Raw genomic sequence first — 12831 nt, forward strand, 5'->3', positions numbered from 1 at the left:
CCTCGATGGTGGAGATCAAATTAAATTAACCGGAGGCCAGTGGGTACTGGGGACATGGAGCCTTCTTCACAACAGGAGATAAGGAGGTAAGCGTGATGCATGGTCCCTGACACAGGGTGCGTCTTTCTGGGCCGGGAGAATGAATCCTTTGGAAAGGGGTGACCCCCTGGCAATCGTTGACACCACCGACCAGCTCTTAGAAAGTGTCCACAAAGCCGCCTGCCTGCAAAAGATTCATGAAAAGAAATTAGTTCCTGGTTTTGAAGGCCCAATGCAATTACCTGTGAAGCCAGAACTAATGACCGATTGAACTCGTGGGCTTCCAGAAACACTTAAACATACAGCAATGACTCTACAGAAAACCATAATGGCTTTGAATCCTGTAGAAAGACTAGATAAGATTCCTCAGGAATTCCCCTGACCAAAGTGGACCTAGAGATCCTGGCTTCACTCCCTACTCTTCCCCCTCACAGCCCTCAGCTTCTCAATCTGATTCACCTGCCAGTAGCCATAAAGTTTGGACACGAGCTGAAGTTGCAGTAGATCTGATTAATTATTGTAGACAATATGGACCTATAAAAACCCCGGCATAGAAATCAGAAAATAACAAAGGTGTTTGGTTTATTGGGGCTCCTCACAGTGAAAATATAGAGAAAGGAAAACAGATCTCTAACTGCCACCATTGGTGGTTGTTGGGAATTCAAAAGTGGGTCCCCAAAGAGGTGATGGATGGTTTGCCCCTTGATAAATTGCAGAAAATAATAAATAATTGGCACCAGCGAAAACCGAATCCATTGGCTCAACCCAGTGCACCCCTCCCTTCTCAGGGACAAAAACTAACCCTCCCCCAGCCTCTCCCACAGAACACAGGCAGTGAACCAAAACCAACAGGGTTTTCGGGAAACAAATCTCTCTGCCGCTTACAGGTGGGCAAAGGGGCGGAGCGTGGGTTTATTTAAGAATGCTCACTAAAAATAAATCAGGACATATATTAAGCCCAGCTATCACGGGCCTCCACAGGCTACTAGTAACCTTTTTGATTGACATTGGGGCTCAAATCTCTGCACTAACAAAAAAGGATGCCCAGAGGTGTGGAATTGTTCCAACTAAGAGACAATGCTGTGTTCTTAATGCTCTGGGAACTACAGAATCTATGAATGTTGCCTTAGCCAAACTGAGGCTCCCTGGAAATGAGCATCAACTAGTCATCAAAATGGTAATTGGGAACATTCCAAATAATTGATTAGGAATGGGTGTCCTTGCTGGGAGGCAGTGGGAAGACTCTGAGGGATTTCTGTGGTCTTTTGGCACACTGCCACTTAACATTAGGCTGCTTCAAACCGCACCCTCCCTGCCCTATAATCAAACAACTCATGTAAAACAATACCCTCTACCTTCTGGTGCCAGAGAAGGTATCAAAGCGGTTCTACAGGACTTGAGAAACCAAGGGGTAATAATTCACACACATTCTCCTTTTAATTCACCGGTATGGCCAGTCTGAAAAGCCAGTGGAAAGTGGAGATTAACAGTAGATTTTCACAGGCTTAATGCCAACACAGACCCTCTTACAGCACTGGTCCCAAATTTAGCTGAATTAATAACATCAATTCAAGAAAAGGCTCACTCAATCATGGCAATGGCAACTATGGATGTCAAAGACATCTTCCTTATGATACCTATACAGCCAGAAGATATAGGGACCATTTTGCCTTCACATGGGAAAGGACAGCAATACACTTGCACTAGGCTTCCCCAAGGCTACAAACACTCCTCCACTTTGGCCCACCATGCTTTAGTTGAGGAATTAGAAAAAATACCCAAACCTGATCCTGCTGATCCTGTAGCTGATAATCAATACATTTAAGACACTCTGGGGGGGGGGGGGGGGGGGGGGGCGGGGGGGGGCGGGGGGGGGTGGTGGGGAGGGGCGGAAGGATGAAATAGAGGTAGTAGGGAAACATCAGCAGAAAATAATCTCTCACTTAAAAAGTCTTGATTTGCAGATACCCGCAGAGAAAATTCAGAAACCTTCTCAGGAAGTGAAGATTTTGAGAATTTGGTGGAAAGGAGGCATGACATGTATTCCACCCGATACCCTAACCTCTTTAAATCAGTTTCAAAGGCCTGAATTGAGGAAAGATCTCCAGCAAGCTCTTGGACTATTAGCGTTCTGGAGAAAACACTTCCCAGATTTCTCAATAATTGCTAGGCCGCTTTTTGACTTGCTGAGGAAAAGGATGAAATGAGATTGGACTCCTTCTCAGGAAGAAGCATTGCAATTACTGATTTTTGAGGCAACAGCTCACCAAGCACTAGGCCCTATCCATCCCACAGATCCCTTTCAGGTGGAATGGGGATTTGCCTCCTCAGGGCTATCAGTACACATTTGGCAGTGGGGTCCCGAGGGTCCAACGGGGCCTCTTGGTTTTTATTCCTGTGGTTTCAAAGATGCTGAGAAAAGATACACTACCTGGGAAAAGGGGTTGTTTGTAGTTAGCTTAGCTCTCCTAGAAGAGGAAAAAATTGCATGACAAGAGCTTATTGTATTAAGAAGCCCTTTCAAAGTTATCAAAATCGTCACTAATGGGAGCCCCACCCATCCCCCCCACCAGACGGGGTAGCCCAAAGGGCCTCAGTTAGGAAATGGTATGCTCAGATGGAAGGCTATTGTAATACCGTCTCAATAACGGAAGATGCTGCTAAAAATCTAACAATCCAAGGCACTGAGAGCCTGGTTAGCAGCCAAGATAAATGTGCCTCTGTAATCAAAGCTGCCCTTCCTTTCTCCCCCGAACAAGCAGCAAGTTCTTGGTTCACAGATGCCTCTGCAAAACGGGAAGGGAAGGTATGGAGATCTAGAACAGCTGTCTTACACAATTCATTTGGTGAAAGAATCATTACCGAAGGGGAAGGCAGCGCTCAGGCTGGGGAACTCATAGCTGTTTGGAGTGTTTTCCGATGTGAGGCACAGAACATTTCTCTTGCCTGCATTTACACCGACTCTTACGCAGTGTACAAAGGTTGTACCGAGTGGCTTCCTTGCTGGCAGCAAAATGATTGGGAAGTTCACAGAATTCCAGTGTGGCAAAAGGAAAAGGGGCAAGAAATTTTAGATGTTGCAAGCCAAGGAAATGTTGCTATTGGTTGGGTAGCTTCTCAGCAAACAGATGGAAATCCAGCAGGAGAGTGGAAGAATAGAGCTGATGAACTAGCAAGGCTCAGCCCCCTGAAAAAGGAACTCATTCCTGAGGACTGGGATCAACTATTAGAATGGCTGCATGGAAAAAGACAGCACACAGGTGCGAAAGATTTGTACAAAGAAGCTCATGCTTGTGGTTGGCTGGTTACCAGGGAAATGTGTAAAACATGCGTATCAGCCTGCGAGCAATGTCACAGGTGACTGGAGAGACATCCTTGAGAAGATGACCCTCTGCATTTAAGAAAGGGTAAAGGCTTATGGGACGCGTGGCAGGTAGACTATATTGGCCCCTTTAAGAAGTCAGGAGGTAAACACTTTGTGCTAGTAGGAGTAGAAATTGTATCTGGGTTGGTTCAAGCTGATGCTTTGAAAAGAGCTACAGGTGATAATGCGGTTAAAGCTTTGCAGGGGTGGTTTGGAACTTTCCCAAAGCCACAGGAAATTCAATCTGATCACAGGTCCCACTTCACTGCTAGAGGTGTACAGCATTGGGCAAAAGGTGAAGGAATTAAGCGGTCTTTCCACAGCCCTTTCCACTACCCTCAAGCTAAGGGGATCTTAGAAAGGACCAAGGGTTTTTTGAAAGGACTTCTGAAGCCCCGGGAGGGAAATTGGGACGTTCGGTTATGGGAAGCTGTTAAAAGAATGAACAGTAGATGGGGGGGGAATGGATGTCCCAAAATCACTGCCTTTTGCCCAACAGCTCCAAGCATCGTTCCCTTACTACGGTGACTTGACGATTCAAAAAGTCCAGCACATTACCCTGGACAACCTGTTCTGGTGGACCTCCCTACTGTAGGGGAAGTAGCACTAGTGCTGAAAACCCCTCTGAAGAAATATGCATGGCTAGCCTCTGATGTTCTAGGGAAAGAGCATTGGATAAATACATGCTGGATAATCCTATCCATTTTAACTCTTTTCTGGCCTCAGTGGAAGGATTTCTGTTGTTTTTACTTTTACAGAAGAACCCTGAGGAACATGAAAATCATCTGAACCATGATAACACTGGTGATGCTTTTCTGCATCCTACCACAATTCCATGGACAGGATCCTGCTGAGTGGTTGTGGTCTGAAGCTACCCTCCATCCCACTAATGTTCTAGGAGCGTAGCCCAAGGGTGGCCACCCAAACCTAGAGCCTCTAGTGCTGCATGACCCCCAGGTATATGGTCCAAGTGAGTGGGGATGGGATCAGAAGGACTGGACTAGAGCCCTAACTGGAACAATTGGTGAGTCGATTGTGGAAGCATGCAGAAAAATGGAAGGATCTCTCTATGAGAAATCCACCTCCATCACAGTTGCCGGAAATTTTATAGAACCAGATGGGAAAAATGATCGGGATATCCCTTCAGCGAGACTGTGTCCTACAAACAAGTGGGAGTGTGCCAAACAAATTCCCCTTACTCTGTGTTGCTGCCAGGAGTATGTTGGTAATTACACTCTAGGTCGCAAAACGAACAATGTTGCAAGTACAAAGGATTGTAAAAATGAACCAATTGATTGCTGGCATAATTTGACGTTAACTAAACCGACTTAAGTGACATGCCGCTGGCAAAATAACTTGACCAACCTGTTAGGTTGAAAAGGCTTAGCTCATAAATTTAAGATAGACGCTATAACAAAACCCACGCTGAGTACCGTAGTTACATCCCAGTGGAATAGACGGGACTGAGAGCATGAAGCCCACACTGAGCACCATAGTTACACCCCAATGGGTAGAAGGGACTGAGAGCACAAAGCTGACATTGAGTACAGTAGTTACATCCGAGTGGGCAGAAGGGACTGAGAGTCCCCTTAGTCAATGTGGCCTTGGTCCCAAGCTTTTGTTCACTTGGCAGGTATGGGAAAAACAAAAAGCCTGGCAGCTTCAAGGGGGAGTGGGAGAAGAAATTAGCCGAAGGATTTGTGGAACTGCTTATAGCAAAGCAATCTCAATCAGTGTTTTGACAGATCAGACAAATAAGCGTGAACAGGTTTGTACGCCCCCAAGCGTACAAGACTGTTGGCACAATTTTACATTAACACAAACTGCAGAAGTAGTTTGTCTTTGGTCCAAAACTAGTGAAGGCTTTTCTTTTAAGTTGATAATAAATGGTATGAACCAACCTTCTACTACCACCACTCCAGCCCAAGCACCGCTTATGCTTAGCCTGAGAAGTTTTGAAATTGGACCATATATAATCAGGAAAACTGGTCAACAACACATATTGTTCAATCTGGCACGGTCTCTTAAACAAGTCAAATTTTGCTGATGATGCAAAACAATGTCTCAGAAATTCAGCCGGCCTGTTTGCCTTTTTTGTGGACTTCCTTTGAGGGTTGGACCACCTGGCTGCAAAACCAGAAAGTCCGTTTTTTCTTTAAAAACAGACACTAAGAGACATAACCGGTGTTTTGGGAACAGGTTTTGGAATTCTAAATAGTATTGATTCTGAAGTACACTAATGGATAAATTGGCTGCCACAAAATGGTTAGAGATTTGACCAAATTAAAACAACCACTGCAATCATCCTTATTGGCTTTGGGAACACAGAAGGGCTTGCTGTCAAACATATTACCAGCTTGGGAAAAGGTAAATGGAAGTGATCGCAAATTGGTAGACTGATGCACTCGGTGCTACACAAAACAACCTTTCTTTGGCTCTTAGCTGTATCCAGGCACAATTGTCGATGCAGTCAGTTGCTGCCTCAATGATAAGAGAAGGTGAAGGCAATTTTCCTGCTGAAATTCAGAAAAGAATTTGGGACAGTGCCACTGATTTTGAAAGAGAATTCCAGTCCTGGTGGAACTTGGTGAATTTTACTTATCACCCCATTACAAACACAGCCACAGCTCTTGTGTTAACCGTACGCAATGCCTCAGTGCATTTGAGATTTCCTATTATTGCATTAGGGCTAAATCATGATGGAGCTATTCCCAATCTTTCTGAACATAGACAATGGGCCCATCAAACTGGTAAAAAATGGCAACATGTTAATTTGGAATCTTCTATTGTCCGAGAACTAGGCTTCATCTGTGAAAGTAATGCAATTACAGCTCAGGATGTTTGTTTGGACACAGAACAAAATATCTGTCATTTTGAAATTCATCCTAACGAGACTTTCGAAACAGGCCTTAAATATATAGGCAATGGGTGTGGGTGCTTTAGAACTGCTTGTGATACGGTATTTGTAGAAAATGCAGTAGTGGATAGTAAAAATCATTCAAATTGTTGCACTTGTAACTTTACAAAATTGAGGGATGTGATTTTTCTTCAGAAGCTCCAGTTACCTCCCATTACCTTTTTCAATCCAATTAAAGACTGATTCACAAACTATTACTGTCCTAGGGTGACGTTATGATGCTTGTATCCCCATCCGTGTGTTCTGTTGATGCTGGCTATCATGTTCTGTGCCTTCAAGACTGGCTGTGAAGAGCGAATGTTTTGTTTTGGTTTTGCTATCAGCCGCTCCCCCACAGCTGGCGTGACAGAGAGACAGGGCAGTACATGGGTACTGCTTTTGCTTTTTGCTTTGCTTTTCGCTTTGCTCTTGCTTCGGCTTTGCTCCTGCTTTGCTCTTGCTTTTTTGCTCCTGCTCATTAGTTAGTTTAGCTAAGCAGTCCAAATTTTCCCTGGACTGTTTCTCCTTTCCCTTCCTTGGACCTACTCGGACCTGCTCCGGACTGGGACCTGGGAAACACCGAGAGTTTGCACCTTGTGGCCAAGGTGCAGCAGCTACCCCAGCACAGGACAGACTGATAACAGAGCGAGCACTCCCAAGAGAGACTTTCTGAAGTTGTCTACTTTTTCAGAGCGGTGAAAGAGTGGTGCCATCTGGTATTGTTCCTTTTGTGTGCTGCGGGGTGCTTTGCCTGTTACAGAAACAGGTTCTTTCCACTTCTTTCCAAGGAATCCTTCCCGCCCTGGTTGGGGGGAGGGGCCGTGTGGGTTTGTTTTCTGGAGGGTCCACCTTTTGGAGGTTTTCTCCCAAATTTGCCCGAAACCAGGACATTTACCTAGTCCCATTGGGATGAACATTACTTTGGTAAAGCAATCTTTGCTTCATCAGGACTTCATTGAAATATTGGAGAAGATCAAGAAGAATAGACAGAAAGCACTGGTAACTGTTCATCACAATGTGAAAGAAATACACCATGTCATAGAGAGAGTAAGAAAAGATGCTGAACACAGGTGGTAGGATACTCTTTTTGGGTGGTCACCTACTGCCACAAGAGTCCTGAACAGTATGTGTCATCCCATCATTGCCCTTTTGCGTTTCGTTTTGATTGGGGTTTTTTAATCAGCAATCTTACTCATTATGAATTGGAGAATGATGAAAGAGTTAACAAAATTGATGTCTGTAATTAATGCACACAACTGGGCTGATGTCCTTTTCACTGTGGCCATCTCCAAGACTATTGACACAAGGCGACTACAAATGAGAGGATGTGTTTTGAAATCGTCTTCAGTTTTCTTTGAAGATTATAAGAAAATTACTTTTGATTTTTGGTGAATTGTTTTGAAAAAAAATATTTTAAATGAACTGTTGTTGATTTGTTTATTGCTTTATTGCCTTTGATTATTTGTGATTAGTTTCAGATATTTGAAAAAAATGTTTCAAAATAATATGGTTTAAATTACTGTTATTACATTTGTTTCTTGTTTCCTTACCCCCGCCTTTTTTTATCTTTTCTTGTCCTTCCCTTCTCTCTCTCTGTCTGACGTATTGTCTCTGCTTTCCAGGATATGCTACCAATGTGCGACAAGTATACAACAATAGTACAGAACACTGCTGATGAAGACCCTTTGAAGCCTGTCGTGAGTCACCAGGTGCTGTGAAAGACGGTCTGAGGTTCCCCCCATTTGCCTCACGACCGTCCACAGGACCGATATCAGGACCCTGAGGACCCCGATGGGACCTCTGGCCTGCCAGTAATGGATGAACACCAAAAATCCTGAGGCCCCTGAGCAGAGTTCTGGCCTGCCAAGTGATTGTTCACAGCTGTGTCTTCAGTGACTGCTTCTAGCAGGGCCTGCCAAAGGGCGACCCAGCCTATATGCTTGCACCTGCTTCACGACAATAGACCAGGAATTTTCCCACCTCTTGGCCAGATGAACTTGCTGGGGCAACTTGGTAGCCCCCCCATGGAAAATCCTTCCTCTGCTCCACTACCACCCTGAGGCACCGAGGTTGAAGCCCCCCTCCCAAGGACTGAGACTGAGACACCTGTAATTCTGATGCAGGGGTGCTGGCCTGACTGAAGCAGGATGCCTGCTGAGTGTTGCCTACAGATGTGCCTACAGGACCTAGACTGGTTTCCTCCAGAAAGCAGTCCTGAAACAGTGGGTCCCACTCACTGCTGATACTGACTTATCCTGCTGAGAACATGGACTGTCTGTACCCGTCTTCAATACCTTTTTCCCCCTCAGCAATTTCAATAGACTTCTTCTTCTTGATTGTATCTGTTCCCCCGCAGCCATTTCAAGATTCTGTTTCCCCCCTCAGCAATGGACTATAATAGAACCTTGAGTTCACCAGGACTTTGAGACCTTCCCAACGTGACTAGGCAAACTCTGTTGGCTGGACTATGAGGACTTAGTCTCTCCATGTTTGGTAGCTATACTCCTCTCTCTTTCTCCCCCTCTTTTTTATTCTTTTCCTCTCCCTGATTCCTTTCAGGCATTTGCTGTGGTCATTCTATAAAGGTGCATTTGTTTGGATTGATACTGCAATCCCCTTTCCAGGTTGTCTGTTGCACTCCCAGATCAGTTAACCAACCAACCAGTTAACCAACCCGTTGGTATGAGCGGATCGTGACAATACCTTCTTTCAAGCTGAAATTGGTTCTAGTCCATAGAAGCACACTGGTAGGTAAAAGTAGACTCTAAAAGATAACATTCAAAATGTATTTCCCTTGTCTTCCCATTAAAGCAAGTGAAGAAAGCAGACAGGAGATCTTCAGATAACATGCTATGCAAATTGAAAAGATTCTGTCCTTATTTGAAGCAACTGAGGAACTCACACAATGAAATACAGTTCAGACAGATGGAAGGGTCACAGATGATGTCAAATCTGTACTTCCAATGTTTGAATGAAGCAAGATTTCTTGAAGTACAATCCTATAAAATGAAGGTGAGTTTGCAGAAGCAATTGAACTGGCTCTGTTTTCTAAACACAATGTTTTCTAAGTAACTGAGGATTCAGGAAGGCAAGCTTGGAATTTAAAGGATTTAGAAAGATACAAATACCAAGACTGGCAGTTCATTAGCTTTAACAGTCTCTTCAAATAAGATCTATTTTTAACTTCTTCTTGTAGTAGGTCTGAAGACATTGGGAATGATGCAATAAAACAAAACAAGCAACAAACCAAAACAAAACCAAAACAGCTTTCTCAAAAAGCTTGGAGAAACCAGAGAAATTATGATTTTTAGGGGTTAAGTAGTCCTTTAAAAGTTGTCTCTGGGAAAAGAGATAAAAAACCACTAATTGACTGGGGAGTATATTCCAAACCTGTACTGAAGCATGTAAGGGACAAGAGCCGGTAATAAAACTACTATGCTGGGTTCATCTGTTAAAAGCATTCCAGAATGGTTGAAATTATCAATCACATAATGTGGGATTTAAAAAAAAAAAAAAGAAAAAAAGAAAAAAGAAGAAAACATAGAGAAAAAAATATTTTGAACATGTTTTCCCATTCCCAGATGGCATAACAACTTTATTTCATTTTGTTCCTAAGACTGATTAATAGCTAATGAAGTGTTTTACAATTGAGAGTGAGAGTGTTCTCACTAACCGTACAATTTGGATGGATCTCTTTTACTTTGCACAGCAGCAGATACGGTTTAGCACTCCACAGTTCAGTCCCCGAAAGTGAATGGGTGTGGCAGATTTAACCTAACTGGCCAGTCCACCAGAATGCTTAATTATCTTGGAAAATGCTTTGCTCTATCTCATTATCTGGACATGTCTCTCTAGCTCCGCTTTGAGCTCCTTGATCTTTCATCTACAGGATGAGATCCAATTTAGCTTAGCAAGGACATAGCCTTTCAAAACCACATCTTTTATCTTCTGCATTCATCCAAGTACATTTCTACTGCAGGGAACCCTGTGGAAGATCCTAGTTGTTTTGTTTCTCAGATAGTTGTTGCATAAAAGAGCTCTTCTTTTAATTTTTTCCCTGCTAAAGGATAGGCTCTGTACTTAACTGATTGTGATGCTAACTCATTATCATCTATTCTTCAGTCGTACAGAGTAGGCAGCAAAGTTTTCTTCTGAAGACATTCATTTAATGAGAAATGCTGAAGGTCTGACTTTACTTGCAAAGGTCACTGATTGACCGGTTGCAAAATTGTTAAGTCTAGTAAGAGCAGGAAAAGTGTGCTGTTGCTGTGCCTGTAAATGTTGTGTCAGCTGCTGTTGGGATAAAAAGCATGAGCATAAGAAAACATGGATAGAAAAGAAATTTGTTGTGACTTCTGCACAAGAGGAAGTATGAAGCACTTATTTCAGTGGCTAAGACAGTATCATCATTGGGCCAGTTCTCTTCAACATCTTTTGAACAACCTGGACACGGCACTTGAAGGAATATTAAGAAAGTTTGCCAAAGACACTAAATTGGGAGGAGCTGTGAACTAACTCCCTTGAGGGCACAGAGACCTTGCAGAGAGATCTTGCCAAATAGGAGAGATGGGCAATTCTTGCTGGCCGGGAGTCTAGGCACAAATCACAAAAGGGGCGGGACTGCTGGGGACGGCGTCTCAAGCTGGGTTTTTTCCAGTATCAGTCTCATTACATGGTGATGACAATGGGAAGCTGCCAGCAGCTCACGTCCCCAGCAGCAGACAAAGAACTTAATGTTACAACTGACTTGAAAAGTTTTTTGACCAATCACACAAAGCAAAAGCATATTGACAGTACTTCTATCCAATCACTATAAAGACATGTACCTGGGCTTAGAACAATGCTCGCTTCTTTCGAATAAAAGACCTGCTTGTAAGCCTTAAGATACAGTGCACAGAGCTCCGTTATTAAGCTCAGAACTACCTAACATCGCGCTAGATATACTTTGCTGTAGCTTAGGGAGTTATTCTAGACAAGCATTAATACACAGACCATTGTTCCATTTGTCCTTACTTTTCTACTTCTCATCTAATTTTTCTGCTGACAAACCTTATGACTACTGCTTAGCTCCAATGACAGTTCTGCTGTCTCTGAGGCCTTCCTTTTGCAGCTTTCCCAAACCCCTCTGTTTTTGAGGATTCCCACAGGCAATCACCAACCAGATGGAGTGGAACAAGGGCAAGTGCTGGATTCAGCACCTGCAACTGGGCAATCCTGGTGGGTGTATAGACTGGGGAGGGAGCAAGAGGCTGGGAGAAGCACTGCAGAAAGGGACCCAGGCTCCTGGCCAATGGCAAGCTGAATGTGCATCAGCAGTGCCCTGGCAGCCAGGAGGGCCAAGCCTGTCCTGGGGTGCATCAGGCACAGCATCACCAGCTGGGCAAGGGAGGGGATTGTCTTGCTCTGCTCTGCTCTGCTCTGCTCTGCTCTGCTCTGCTCTGCTCTGGGGTGGAATCACCTTGGTATTAGAAAGTCCTCAAATGAGGTCTACAAAGACAGGACTCAATGAAATGGCATGCAGCTGAGTCAGGGGAGGTTTAGGTCGGGTATCAAGAAAAAGTTTTTAACCCGAGAATGGCTGGGCACTGGAAGAGTCTCTCCAGGGAGTGGTCACACCATCACAACTGTCTGAGTTTGGGAGTTCAAGGATGGCCCCAGGCAGGGCCAGGAGTTGGACTGATGATGATCCTGATGGGGTCCTTCCAATTCAACAGATTTGACGACTCAATGGTTCTGTCCTGGCCACTCAAGGTATATTGCTTGGTCTCATCAGATTTTGATCTGCTCTTGTTGTTGGTCAGACTTTGTCCCTACTGGCTAATGATATTTATGACAAAGTGCCTTTTCTCAATTTTCTCAAGCAATTGGAACATGCGCCTTAGAATCCTAAAAAAGTCTTTTCTTTGAAACAACACTGTAGTGTTTTTCACTGCCCAGTAGTCTTTCCAGATCTTAAGGAGAAAGAAGGCAAAATGAGGGGACGTATTACAATGAATGATTGTCAGTTTTCCGGTTCTTTGACAGTATATTTGTACTTCTACTATTCTTTTCTGTAAAATCATGGTTTTCTATAGTATCCAATTTTCTAGCCAGACACATTTCTGCAACTGAGCCCATCAGTCTTTGTGAAAAGATATTGTCAAAAGTACAAAACATATGAATAGGCAGTGACAAGTGAGGGAAAAAAGGAGTGTGAGAAGCAGCTGCATGATACTAAAGTGAGACAAGAAGAAGGAGAAGGTGCTCCAGTTGACAGAGCAAAGAATCCCCCACAGTCCCTGGAGGACATCATCATCAAGCAGGTTGTCTCCCAGCAGTCCCTGGAGAACCGTGGAGGAACACAATGGAGCTCGTGGGGAGCTCCATGCCACAGCAGGTGACTGTGCCTTGAAGGAAGCTGCAGCTTGTGGAGGGAGAGAGGGCCAGAAAAGCATCCTTGACCTCTTGGAAGAGTGGAAGAGTACGTGCAAATCTTCAACAGCTGCTAACTCTAATCTATTCTCTTTCCGCTTCTTGTCTTAGGTAAGTAAGA

This window comes from Agelaius phoeniceus, chromosome 10 (assembly GCF_051311805.1).
Source record: "Agelaius phoeniceus isolate bAgePho1 chromosome 10, bAgePho1.hap1, whole genome shotgun sequence".
Taxonomy (NCBI): domain Eukaryota; kingdom Metazoa; phylum Chordata; class Aves; order Passeriformes; family Icteridae; genus Agelaius; species Agelaius phoeniceus.